Source organism: Solanum dulcamara, chromosome 2, assembly GCF_947179165.1.
Source record: "Solanum dulcamara chromosome 2, daSolDulc1.2, whole genome shotgun sequence".
In the NCBI taxonomy this organism is placed as follows: Eukaryota; Viridiplantae; Streptophyta; class Magnoliopsida; order Solanales; family Solanaceae; genus Solanum; species Solanum dulcamara.
In genome coordinates this window covers 64382513-64398435 of record NC_077238.1, presented here as the reverse complement: position 1 = coordinate 64398435, position 15923 = coordinate 64382513, and positions in this window count along the sequence as shown.

The following is a 15923-nucleotide window of genomic DNA, read 5'->3' as shown; positions in this document are numbered from 1 at the left end:
CTTCACCTTCATACTACCATTTGTTGCAGCTACCATCTAAGACTTGATAGACTTCACTTCACACTCTAATTGCTTGACCATCTCAGGGTCTATGAAATTATGATATATCCCAAAGAACTATGTAAGGCCTGCATAGAGATCTCCATGTATTTCACAGGTTGACCCAACTCTAATTGTCCATTTTGTTCCTATTGCAATTCCCCACCTTACTCTTCTACTAAGTCTTGTACCTTTTCTAATTACAACTTCTTGGAATTCCTATAATTATGGCCATACATGTACTTCTCATGGCAAAAGTAACACAATCCATTTGCCCTATTTCATTAACCTCCTCTAAGCTCAAAGATCGTTTGTTAACCTTGTAGAAAAACTAGAATTATTGGCACAAGGTATATGTAATAATGACTTACTATTTCTTTTATTTTGGTCCATGAACCTTCTTGCATTCATTGAAGATTGAGTAGATACTGGCTATCTTATAACATTTAAGTATGCTTCTTGCATTCTTGCCTTTCTATACACTTGAGATAATGAAGTAAGATTGGTGATTTTGACAGCATTATTCAACTCAGGCTTCAAGCTCCCAATAGAGCAGCTAATGAAATTTTCTTGAGAAAGATTCACCCTTGTTAGATTCCTCTCAAAGACGTATGGAAACTCCCTTACACTTTCCACTTGCTTGATTTTTTTCATTTCTTCCTTTGGGTCATCAAAATCAGTCACAAATCTCTCAACTAAATCCATCACATACTTATTCCAATTGTTGGTTGCAAGCATTATCTATATTTCATGAAAGACAAATGCCATTAAATGGATTTCCCTTCCAACTACATAGATGCTACTATATCTTTCATCAACTACCATATTCTCCATAGAAAAAAAATTGTTCAATCTTAAACAATCAAGATCTAAGATTTTCCCCCTCAAAACCTTAAGAAATTCATTCTTGACCATCGGTTGAAATTTGATTGGTGAAATTGGGAATTATTATTATTATTATTAGAGCTTCTTTCTCTTTCCATTCGAACCACTAGTACTTCATTTCGATCAGGGATTCCCTCTTGTCCCAATGGAACAACATTCTTATGATTTTCATAGCAACTTCCTTCTGGTCCAAATGGAACAATATTCCTTCGATTTTCTCTAGATAGCCGATTCCTCAATTTCATTAGGGTATGATCCAATTTATCCAGAAACAAGACCTTCTCCACTAAGTTTTGAACTTCTGTTACTAGATTCTGCATCATTTTATGCAAATTTGTAATTTCTGCAATAGGACTCTCATTATTTGATTCTCCAATTGCTCGCGTTTCTTTCACCAAGGTTGCTAAGGATTGTAAAGCCTTGATACCAATGTACCTCAAATGCTAGAATCACAAGGATTCGAGGGTCGAATGATTGTCCAGGAGGCTACAATCTATGGAAAGAAGGAGAAGAACAGAGAGAGAATAAAATTTTGGAGAAAAAGGTACTAGGCATATTTCATATGATGAATGTAAACTGATAATGATGAGGCCTGTTTTTGTAATATACATTTTGACTGACTTATTCTTTCTATCAAAATTAGTTAATACTAATAGTACCAACTAACTCTCGGAATACTAGTTATTGTAGCTTAACAATGTCAATTGACTTTTGAATTCCAATTTACTGTAACAATGCCAAGTGCCAAAAATCAAAAGGGCAATTGGAGGAAATTGAGAGAAGGTTCATTAGAGGAGAGCAGATCCAATAAATTAATCATTATTTTGAAAATTGTCTAGGGTTACATGACTTTCTTCTCCTACCAGCCATATAAGGATCGGTTTCAATATGTACAACATGAGTATATCTGCAATTAGCTAAGTGAGTTAGTTTGTTATAGGCCGGTTAGGTGTATTAGTAGTAACTTAGTTTGTTAAGATCAATGGAATTCATTTTTCCTCGCATACTGATATTTTTATTTTCTTCTTCTCACTCTTTTCTCCATTTCTCTTTGCATGAAATAGGGTTCATGATTTTCACAAGTTTCACAGTCGACTTCATTCAATTCATCAACATTCTACGTTTATTAGAATCTCATTTTGAATTCATTAATTCAGGTATTTTCACATTTTTCATGAGTTCATGAATTTTTGTGAGTTCTTAGATACAATATAGTTAAATTGATTTAATGTTAATTTAGTTTGTTGTACTATAGAAATCAGTTATGGAGCCCTCATCAAAAAAAGAAAAGTAATTATTGTTGAAATACCAGATAATCTAGTAGCCCGAAATACTTTCAAGGCTACTCATCAAATCCGTTCTTCAATTCAAGGTTATCTCCTATCAATCGCTAATATCATAACTTCTCTTAAATTCGTTGACTTACATATGAAAAAATGTTGCTAATCATATGACCTGTGTTAGTTGTATACATGTAGGTTTATCCCTAATAAGGGTGAAAAGAAGGCAAAGAACAAATGAATATTCATATTGGTACAATTATTGAAGAGAAGGCAGTAACCTGTAAACTAGAGAATCTGTAATGAATTATTCTATTCTCTATATAATTATTTTGGGTTTGAAAAATAATACAATCGTTATAAACTAAACAATAAATCCTCTTAATGTTAAATTAATGGCTAGAAATAAGCCATATATTTTTAATATATGTCAAAAACAATCCTCAGATTAAATAATACAAGAGATAAACTAGATGTTATTTTCTAATCTCAAAATTTTATGACTGGTATAAAATTTACTCACTTATATATAATATTGTAGAATATTTGTTTGATAGTTTTTCATTTTTGATCCGGAGAGTGTGTAAAAGTCTATTATAAATTAAAAGAAAATTTTGGTATTGTATTAATTTTTTTGAAATTGTTATATAGTTAGAGATGGCAACCGGACGAAACAGATTTTATCTTATGTGAGGCAATACGGGTTTGACAACAGGCAAATGTGATGCAGTGTGGTGTCGGTTGAAACAATTTCTTGAAAATTTAATATGGAAGGAGGAACCTTGCGGGTTGGAAGAATCCAAGTCTAATCACTACTGTGCAAATGGAGTGACAAACTTATAAGTTTGTAACTGTTAAATCCATTTCTTTTGCTTAAAACAAAACAAAGTTTTTTCCTTTGGTTAATCTTTTGTTGCTATCTCTTTTTTCTCTTATAAAATTTACTATTTATTTACTTTCCTCTTCTTTTTGTGATATTTTATTTTTGAGGGAAAATAATTAAAATTATAATTATTTTGGTCCAATAAACTAAAGTACGTTGTGCATAAATTTCTTTTCCAACCCATAACTCAAAAAAAAATCCTACTTTTATGATTATTTGGTCATTTCAATTTATAGTTTTCATAATTTAACAATTAGTCTTAAATAACGGGTTAAGTTCATAAATGACCCTTATAGAGAGTGGGTCTTGATATTATGTTTCCCATAAGAAAAGTCTTAAAAAATAATCTTCATTCATTAATGAAAATTGGTTGGATAAAGTTGTTTTCCAAACCTAACAAATTGAAGGGAGTTTAATATTACTCCATTCGTTTAAAAAAGAATAACATACTTTCCTTTTTAATCTGTTTAAAAAAATGATTCTTTTTTTTATAACACTTTAATTTTAGTTTTCCATATTGCATGTTTAAGACAACAAGATTAAAAAATATTTTGGTACATTTGATATAACTTTAATTTATGACCACAAAATTGAAATTTTTTCTTTATTTTCTTAAACTCTATATCCAGTCAAACTAGGTTATTCTTTTTGAAACGGGGGGAATATATCATTACTAGTTAACCTACTCGCGCTTCTAGCAGACTGAACTTACTTTTTAAAATTTAAGTAATGCATAAAAGATAAAATTAAACTTAAATATAGATATATTATGTGGACATATCACGCTCCGGGAGGGTACCCTAGACGTGACCGACACTTTGAGACTATTGCTAGTCCCTAAGCGAACCACTTGACGTGTTCACACAATCATTCAATCAACTCTCTATCAGTGGAAGACTTAACTCATCAAGATGATCAAATACATACATATAGAATAAGGCCAAAAGCCAACAATTTGTCTAATCCAAGCAACAAGACTAGCACGAATGAACTAGCCAAAAGATAATCTCAAATCAACAAGTCAACAATCTAGTCTATGAAGCCTCTATCAACTGTCTAAGTGGTGACAATGATAGGTTCATGGCTACCAAATCAAAATAAAATTAACGTCAGAACTCGAAAGCTAGATGATAAAATAGTGGTATCCTCTGAATCAGGGAGGACTCACCAATCAGCTGGAATGTAAATAGATCCTCAACGGTGCGCTTGATGATGATCTTTAGTACCTCTCTTTGTATAATAAAATGATGCACACCCAAATGAATGTCAGTAAGTGGATGCACGAATATGTAATATGGCAGAATGAAGCATGCATCAAGATAGAATAATACCAGTTCAAATATCTCAAATCAGAAAGATGAGGAACTCAATCAAGATATCATAAGTCTACAGCAAGAATAAAGTTTAGACAGAGACCTATAATATACAATCCAATCTAATCAAATCAACTCAGAGTACTATCAAGACCTATATCCGACAACAATCACTTATGAGCCAGGGATCGTACAACAAGCTTGTTGTTGTTTCCACAACCATCTAATACTTTGCCAGGGTAAAGGACGAATCATCCAATCAAGTCATATCTTTTCAGGACATTCAAATCAAGAAAAATATCTGATTTTAACGGTTCAATCCTCTCCTACACTGGCTACTTAGTTATTGAGTTTGAGTTATTACTTACTCTTACCCAATTTGATGTTCGATACTCCTCCAAAGACTCAATGCTCATAAGACAATCAATCCCAATCACCAATTAACAAGTCTCATATGGACTTTTATTAGTTCACCATTTCTATCAAATCAATCCTTTCGGATAATCATCTTCTAATCATTCTCCAAATCATTCATTTATGAGTAGTTGGGACAATCATTTATGACAATATTTAGTTGAGACCATTCAATTGATATCAATAGCGTAGATACAAGGACTATCAAGTTTCATCAAAACAATCATCATGCTCACTTTACAATCATAATCACAATCATGCATTCACAAGTTCAAGGCTCTAGACTCAATCCTTAGGAATATATGTTCAATGTTGGTCAAAATACTATTAGGGTTTATGGTGTAAGTAGTTTAAATCATTTTTTGAGGAAACAAGTTCGTAGAAAAATATCAATTTCGTAATAGTAGGTAAGATATGTAAATTTAAGGAAAATCTCCTGGAACACAATCATGGAAACTCAAATCATTCACAATAAACCTATCATAATAATGGGGCACATAGAAGAACAATATACATGTTTTAGTTTAGCCTTACATACCTTAAAAGATACACAAATCTTGATGAAAAATCTTAACTTGAAGAAGAACAATCAAGATACCCTTTCTTGGAATTCTTGGATTTGTTTTCTTGGAAACCCTATGGTTACAATTTAAGATTTCTCTTAGCGATTTATGTATGTCTGAAGAAATATGGGTTGGAAATCTTGAAATCTATGAAGAAGAACTTACCTTGATGAAGAACCTTGAAAGAGAACCCTAACTTTATGTTTTTCTTGAAAAAATTTTAGCGTTAAAGTTTAAGAGTGAATGAGAGGGTTTCTAATGAAGAAAAACTTATTTTTATACATTTAGGGACATTAAAATAACTCTCAAAGGGTTATAGGACAAAAATACCCTTAAAAAAATAAAAGGAGCGTCGTTTGGCTTAGCCAGTAGGGTTCGCATCCTCTCCGCATCGCGAAGACATCGCGGACTTTTGTCAGGATGGAGTATCTCGAGTAAAACTATTATAAATCTTTATTCTGAACTCCAAATAAGGCAAACTTAGAACCATTGAAAAGAGGACACGCAGATCTTTAATTTGATAGTCATAGGCCAGTTAACACTTAATATTCTGAGAGATATGGTTGTTTAAAGTTGACCCTTATAAGATCTTATATGAAAACTTAATCGATAAATGATGTTTCAACTAGACTTATTACTAGAGGTTCCTTATGACCATAATTTTCCTCTAATACACTTCAAATACTTAGGAATTGATCCTAACTCATAAATACAATTAGAATTCATCGAGTTTGAGTCTATACGCATATGAAGAATGGTTCTAATATTGGCAAAAGCGTTTGGGGTGTTACATTATCTCCTCCTTGGGATCATTCATCCTTAAATGAAGATCAACTAGAGCTGGACTCGTGGCATGAATAACATTTGAGACTCAATCAAATCAACCAATCTACCAAATCAAGCAATCTAGACAATCAACTATTCAAACTCAAGAATAGATAAATCAGTTCAAGTCAAGAGTAGAGACATTTCCTTCAACATTCTCATCATTAGGCACGAATAGAACATTGAAACTCTATCAATTGAATCATTCAAACATCTAGATCATCAACCGTCGAACTCAAGAAAGAAGACATCAACTCGAATCAGAACTACCTCCAAGAAGAGCACCTATGCAAAGAGGGGTCAATGATAATGAAGTCCAAGCCCTTCCGGTCCCTCAAGACAATGGTCCCCTACCTGACCAAGTGACTAATGAGGAGTTTCGGACCGCTATTACCATGCTAGACCAAGTTGTGGCCAACCAAGGGGTTGCGTTTCCTCCTAATGCTCCTACCCCAGCTTCTAGTGTTACGACCCAAAATAGTCCATGAGTGACACCCACACTTAACCTCCTAGGTGGGAGAACCAACGATACAAACCCCAATTTATAAAATATGACAATAATGCGGAAGCTCAATTTATGAGAGTAAGAAATAATAAAACTACTAAAGTTTATTACATACATCTTTTCCAAAACCTGAAAGTCATCACATCAAGGACATCTAATCTTAAAATACCAAGTCTGAGAGAATCTAACACGAGCTAAGAGTAATAGCTCACCCTAGAACCCGACATACTAGACACTAGTTAGATTTTAGATCGAGTCGAAGTCGATGAAACACTCGCTGCACTCCATAAAATAAAACAAAGAAAATACAAGTACAGATCAGTACAAGACAACATGTACTGAGCAGGTATCATCGGCCGACTCGAAATAGAAATCAATATGCATAATGTAATGCAGGAAATCAACCATAGCACTTAATAGGTGGCAACCAAAAAGATCAAGATAAAGATCAAGTGACAACACAATGAATAATTACATAATCAGTCAACAATATCAAGAGTATACATGAGGACTCAAGCCTCCACACCAAGGTCTTTTGGGAAATGAGTTATTTGAGATTGGGTAGTATTAATACATTTAATTTATTTTTCTTTCATATTATCGTGCCGGAACGTGACACCCGATGTAAATATACCTTGTCGGAATATGACACCAGATCCAAATATACCGTGTCGGCTCATAACACTCGATCTAAATATACTGTGTCCGTTTGTGACATCCGATCCAAATATACCATGTCAGTTCGTGACACCCGATCCAAATATACCATGTTGGAACATGACACCCGATCTAAATATATTATATCAGAACGTGACACCCTATCCAATTATAACATATCAAAATATGACACTCGATCCAATAATATCGTGTCGGCTCGTGACACCTGATCCAAATATAATTAATTTATCATTTTTTATTATCACATTCCAATTCATTAACAATATTTTATCAAGCCTTCTTTATTCAAGACATCATTTTTGATAGGATAAATTTAAGATTATGTATTTTATAGTCATGGGATTGTGGACTCATAATAATATGTCAATCATCCAAATCACAATAATTAAATGCATAGAAAACTTCATAACATTACTCCACGACTATCAACCACTATTAAGAGTCTCTCTATGATATAGAATAAACCATAACCTACCTCAATCGAAGAATAAAAGTAAAGCAAGCTAATTTTCCAATAATTTTCCTTTACTCAATGTCTCATAATGTTTCCAATCTATCATATACAATATTCGTAAGTAAACGAGTATGTAGACACTCATATTATTATAATCAATTTTCTAAATCTCAAGCCTAGGGTTAAGTCTTAACCAAATAAGATAACTCAAATTATATTCATATAATACAATACGCCTAATTTAATTATCTATCTCAATATATCAAATTTGGATCATAAAGTGACAACCAAACAAAATTAAAATCAAACCTAACTATTGAACCAATAATCACACAATTGGCAATGCCATACAATCACTATGCCATCATCACCTAATTATTACCCCAAATCATTACCTTATCATTGCCTACAATAACTTAGTCATATTAAGCCATAGATATCCATCAAATATTATCTCCTAAGTTCACAACAAGAAAAGAACAGCGCTGCACTTTACTGCAGCAAATCAAATTTGCACACCTTAATTTCTTAGCCCATGCATAATGCCACTATCATTTCTCGTGAGCCACTAAAAAAAATAGTAAAATTGATAGTTTTTGCCAATGTAAGTTGCAAGCTCATTCAATTCTACTCACAAATATAATATTAATAATATCACTACTACATCCTGTAACCATCACAATTGCATGTAAATGAATACACCTCAATTTTCAATTTATTTACATGAAGCAGTCGCTCTCGGGTGATGCCGCACAAAGTATTTGCTACTATCCTTCGTTCTCTTCTCTTTTATTTTCTAAAAGTGATAAACCATATGAATTTATTTTAATAAATAAAGTGATATAGGGTATTAAATAAATTATAAAATTTAGTCCACCAACTAAATTAATTATCTAAAATTACCCTTAACTAAATAACTATAGTTATCGAATAGTCCAAAATACTCATTTAAAATTTACGAAAATAGTCTTTTATAAAGTAAAAAGCTCTAATACTCAAAATGACCTAATGGGTCGTTACAACAGATACTAATTTACTCGGCGTTCATCAATAAATGGTCAAAAGAAGAATAAGGGTAGAAAAGGGTACCTGTATTGACAAACAGATGTGGATCTCTTCCATTCATATCCGCCTTAGTCTCCCAAGTGGACTCCTCAACCGAACGATTCTTCCATTGAACCTTCACAGAAGCAATCTCCCTTGACCTCAACTTCCAGACCTCCCTATCAAGAATAGCTACAGGCTCCTCCTCATAAGATGAATTCTCATCTAGCAAGACCGAATTCCAACGAATAATATAGTTTCATCACCATGATATTTCTTTAGCATAAATACATGAACTACTGGGTGCACTCCGGAAAAATCTGGGGGTAAAGCCAATTCATAGGTCACCCCTCCAACACGCTTAAGAACTTCAAACAACACAATATACCTCAGACTGAGCTTACCTTGCTTACCGAATCTCACCACACCTTTCATGGGTGGAACCTTCAACAACAATTGCTCTCGTCCATAAACTTTATGTCCCTGAACTTTTGGTCTGCATACTCTTTCTGCCTGCTCTAAGCTGCTAGAAGCTTCTCCTAAATGAATTTTACCTTCTCTAATGATTTCCTCGAAAGATCAGTTTTCTAAGGTCTCACCTGAAACACATCAAACCAACCAATAGGAGACTTACATCTCCTCCCATACAATGCCTCAAATGGAGCCATATCAACACTTGAGTGATAGGTATTATTGTACGAAAACTCTACCAAGGGTAGGAACTGATCCCAATGACCACCAAAATCTATCACGCATGCACGAAGCTTATCCTCTAGCACTTGAATTGTCCTCTCAGACTATCCATCGATCTGAGGATGAAATGCAGTACTAAGATCAAATCAAGTACGTAACTCAGCAAGAAAGGTCCTCCAAAAGTTAAAAGTAAATTGTGTACCTCTTTCTGATATGATAAAAATTGGAACTCCATGTAATCGAACAATCTCGCGGATATAGAGTTTGACTAACTTTTTTATATTATAGTTACCTTAACTGGAATGAAGTATGTAGGCTTAGTTAACCTGTCGATAATCACCCATATCGAATCAAACTTACCTAATATTTTTGGAAGACCAACAACAAAATCCATTGCAATCCTTTCCCACTTCCATTCAGGAATGGGCATTTTTAAAGTGTCATTTCAGGCTTCTAGTGCTCATATTTTACTAGCTGATAATTTGGACACTGGGCAACAAAATCAACAATGCCAACTTTATTCTACCCCCCCCCAATAATATTGTCTCAGATCATGAGATATCTTTGTTGCACTAGGGTGTATAGAGTACCTTAAGCTATGAGCCTCTGCAACAATAGTTTAAATCAAATTATCAACACGGGGCATACATACCCTCCCATTGATTCATCAATCACAACCTTTTTGGCCTCTCCATGCAAGGCCATATTACAAATTTGGCTTAGCTTTTCATAATCAAACTTCTTTCCTTTAATCTCGTCAAGAAAAGAAGATATTGCCTCCACACAGACCAAGAATCCTCCTTTCTCAGTTACTTCTAGCCTCATAAAGTCATCTACCATAATTCAAACAACCCAAACCAACATAAAAACACAATCTTCCACATATCACTGCTTGTCACTCAAATCAACCCAAATTTTGAACCAAAGGTCTACATGAGATGTCTTAAACCTTCACTTTCTTAGATTCTTCCCATGATGTAAATTCCAAATATTTTGAACTCTTTAATATACCATACTCGTATTTCTTTCACTAACTCGTTTACCAATCTTATCCTTTGACCAACAACCCATGATATTTTACCTCATTCTCTAAACCAAAATTTGAAGTGAAACGCTCTCTCGGGTCCTTCAACAGTCAAAAGTAAACAAATTTACAATCCAAGCCATGCACAAGTCCTTCTAAATACTCAATACTCGATGCGATCGATCATTTCTTACCTTATAAATTCATATATTGACAACACATACTACCACAAATGTAGAGTCACAGTGAAAAACTTGAATTTTCATTCGAACAGTGTCACTTAATTCCCTTATCTATCAATATTAGCTCATACCTTAAAAATCTTCATGAATTCACGTATCTTAGTTTATCATTGATCGCATCTCCATCAAACTTACTATATTCTTCTTTAAAAATACAACTGTACCAGTTACCAAACTCAAAACCACAAAAGAATCTATCACCACACTCGAGTCGAATGCCTATAAACTTCTTTGAATCCAACAAATTTTAAGCCATTTAAATGACATGTAACACTATCACCATAACCAAAGCAAAATAGATGGAACCACTTATCTATGAATCCAATTCTTCACTCTTTATGAAGATACATCTTTGGTCTTACAATTAGAGTAACTATCCTTGTTCTCTGCTTCTTCCGAAGGTTAAACTACATCCCACTTATTCTTTCTATTTATGACTTCAGTTCCTTTCAATTCTATTGGAGCAGTGTCTCAACATTCTATAACTTTTCATACAATCGTTCTACTCATTAAGTAATAGCAAACCACAACTATAGATACTCCCAAGTCGTTATTACCATGCCAAATCTATTTAACTAAAAATGTTTATCATATAGTTGCATCCCAATCACAATCTTTCACGAACTCTTGTAACCACCATGCCCAGTAGCCATTGTCATTACCACAAATCAACCTTTTCATTAATATGACACCTCAAATTTGGCTATACCAACCAAATTCAATGGACTAACTCAATTTTATACACACTTTCTTACTAAAATCCTTAATTGCCTTTACCTAAGTTTACTCGATGGAACTTCCTTTACCCATAATCTTGTCATTCCTATATCTATCTATCCCTTGGAGCTTACGATGAAATCACCGGTCCTTATTTAGAATCTTTGGAATACACTCGACAACCTAAATGTATTAATCATATCAAAGATCCACCACTAAAATATTCCTTATAAACAATGCTTAATCCAAGCGTCCGTAGTAACAAACTAGGTGGTTTCTCAACTATCATTGCAACATCGAATCTCATTATACGAGCATGTCATACAACTGATAGCTCCTTAAGTACCTAGTATTCGCACTTGACAATAGAAGTATCCATTTCCATATACCACTAGTACCACACCGTGAACATCCGTTAGATCCACCACAAAAATATATTATACCTATCGAGAAGATCGTACCCCAAATGGCCCACACATTTCTACCCATTGAATAACTGCAGAACATTACCAAGTCCAATATGTTTTATCTCTAGCCTAAACAATATGCATTCTTTCATGAATTAGGTCGTTAGCAGAAGTAACACAATCCATAACTCTAACCAAGTAATCATGGATATCGTTGTAGTAGTCATATCATGACCCTTTGATATACACTTAATCTATGAAACCGCAATAAACATTCTGACCTCAATCATATCACAAAGCGACGAAATTCATTCTTTTAGATTGAAGCAAAGCTGAGTATTATATTTGGATAAGGCATGAAATCTAGCCTCATAGGCTTCAATAAATATCTTCCCCTGCTCTATATTCAGGGACTCATCTCTTCTCTTGTTCTTCAAGGTTTGGGGGATATACTGTTCCATAAAGAAGTCAGAAGACGTCCAAGTCATACAGTACCTCTAACAACACTATCAAAAATATTAAATCAGTAGTTATGATTGTAAACAACCTTTAAGAGAGACAGACTAGACTCAATAGTCCCTACATTCAATCACATATAGTCGGGATATGAACCCAACGACTAGATGAATCTTAAGACTATTGGACAACTGTAAGTATTCATGGTATCTTTTCAATATATTCTTATAAGAAAAGTTTTGCGTGAAGAACCATTAGTATACTTCAAATATCCCAAACAACACCAAATCTTTCATAATTCAAATGACCAAGTCTTTCCAAGGATGTTACCCTATCAAGATGACAATCACAGGATCGGTAGGTACTTCTGGTCCATCATTTAGGAATCACCTATAGATATGGAAACACACATGGGCATATGTAGCGAATCATACTCCAAGCCATATCCAAAATAAAGTAGGTGGTAACATAAGAATGTATAGAACCAAGGTCGAATAACATAAGATACTCCTTTCATAGTGCCTATATCAAACATATCCATTCATCTAACTCCATCTCCTCGAATTTTACCTACCCACAATCAACCAATATGATCCCTATTACAATTGTACATATACTCGATTTATTAAATCTTACATACTCCTTACAGTACTCCACTTTAGTACCGGCTCTAACAAATGGCTCAGTCATTGTTGTTGCTCTTGTTTCGATCATTTGTGAAAATAGAGTGAAGAAGAACAAATATCAATTTGTATCACCTAGATACCAATTGAATTCTAGTACTAGCACGAAAGAAAGAAGGAATGGAGTTTTCCTAAAGTCTCGTAGCCATTCATAAAAAGTAAAAAATGTTACCGTATCATTCCGTAAGACTCTACTAGTCATGTCCTTATGTGACAAGATCACCGAACATAAAGCTCTGATACCCAGTTTTTTCACGAACCAAAATAGGCCACGAGTGGTATCCACACTTAACCTCTTAGGTGAGAGAACCAACGATACAAATCCCAACCTATAAAATATGACAATAATGCGGAAGCTCAATTTATGAAAGTAAGAAATAAGAAAACTACTAAAATTATTACATATGTTTTCCCAAAATCTAAAAGTCATCACATCAAGTACATTTAATCTTAAAATATCAAGTCTGAGAGAATCTAACATGAGCTAAGAGTAATAGATTACCCTAGAACCCAATGTACTGGACATTAGCTAGATCTGAGATTGAGTCGAAGTCGATGGAACACTTGTTACAATCCATAAAATAAAATAAAGAAAATATAAGTAGGGGTCAGTACAAAACAACATGTACTGAGTAGGTATCATCAGCCGATTCGAAATAGAAATCAATATGCATAGAGTAATAGCAGGAAATCAACCATAACACTTAACAGGTACCAACCAAAAAGATCAAGATCAAGATCAAGTGACAACACAATGAACAGTTACGTAATCAGTCAACAATATCAAGAGTATACACGAGGACTCAAGCTTTCACACCACGGTCTTTTGGAAAATGAGTTATTTGAGATTGAGTAGTATTAAAACATTTAATTTATTTTCTTTTAATATTATCGTGCCAGAATATGACACCCGATTTAAATATATCGTATCAGAACGTGACACCCGATCTAAATATACCGTGTTAATTCATGACACCCGATCCAAAAATATCATGTCGGTTTTGTGACACCCAATTAAAATATATCACGTCAGAACATGACACCCGATCTAAATATGCTGTGTCAGAACGTGACACCCGATCTAAATATACTATGTCAAAATGTGACACTAGATCCAATAATATCATGTCGGCTCATAATAACCCATCCAAATATAATTAATTTATCATTCTTTATTATCACATTCTAATTCATTAATAATATTTCATCAAACCTTCTTTATTCAAGGCAATATTTTTGATAGGACAAGTTCAAGATTATGGATTTTACGGTCTTTGGATTGCGGACCAATCACAAAAATATATCAATCATCCAAACCACAATAATTAAATGCATAACAAACTTCACAACATTACTCCACGACTATCAACAACTATTAAGAGTCTCTCTATGATATAGAATAAACCATAACCTACCTTGACTGAAAAATCGAAGTCAAGCAGGCTAATTTCCCAATGCGTTTCCTTTATTCATTGTCTCATAATGTTTCCAATCTATCAAATACAATATTCATAAGTAAACAAGGATATAGATACAAATATTACTATAATCAATTTCCTAAAAATCAAGCCTAGGGTTAAATCTTAACCAAATAACATAACTCAAATGATATTCATATAATACAATACACCTAATTTAATTATCTATCTCAATATATCAAATTTGGATCATAAAGTGACAACCAAACAAAATTAAAATCAAACCAAACTATTGAACCAATAATCACACAATTGGCAATGCCATACAATCACTATGCCATCATCACCTAATTATTACCCCAAATCATCACCTTATCATTGCCTATAGTAACTTAGTCATATTAAGCCATAGCTATCTATCAAATATTATCTCCTAAGTTCACAACAAGAAAAGAACAGCTCTGCACTTTACTGCAGCAAATCAAATTTGCACACCTTAATTTCTTAGCACATGCATAATGCCACTATCATTTCTCATGAGCCACTAAAAAATTAGTAAAATTGATAGTTTTTGCCATTTTAAATTGCAAGCCCATTCAATTCTACTCACAAATATAATATTAATAGTATCACTACTATATCATGCAATCCTCACAATTGCATGTAAATGAATACACCTCAATTTTTAATTTGTTTACCTGAAGCAATTGCTCTCGGGTGATGTCGCACAAAGTATTTTTAACTATTCTTCGTTCTTTTCTCTTTTCTTTTCTAAAAGTGATAAACCCTATGAATCTATTTTAATAAATAGTGGTATATGATATTAAATAAATCATAAATGTATCCCACCAACTAAATTAATTATCTAAAGTTACCCCTTAACTAAATAACTGTAGTTATCGAATAGTCCAAAATACTCACTTAAAATTTATGAAAATAGTTTTTTATAAAATAAAAAGCTATAGTACTCAAAATGACCTAATGGATCATTACATCTAGAGTGAGGGACCTTGAAAGGATGAACCCTCCCAAGTTGCCTGGTTCGAAAGTTTATGAGGATCCTCAATAGTTCATTGATGAGGTTTATAAGATAGTGGGTATTATGGGGGTGACTTTGGAAGAGAAAGCGAAGTTGGAGGCTTACCAACTCAAGGGTGTTGCTCAAGTTTGGTATACTCAATGAAAGTTAGAAAGAGTGGATGAAGGTCCCATTGAGTGGGAAGCCTTCAAACTTGCTTTTGTTGATCTCTTCTTCCCTCTTGATCTAAGGAAGGCAAAGGTGTTGGAGTTCATCAATCTTAGGCAAGGCAATATGGGTATGAGAGATTATTCCCTCAAGTTCACCAAGATATCAAGTATGCTTCTTCATTGGTTGTCGATCCATATGTCGAAATGAGTCA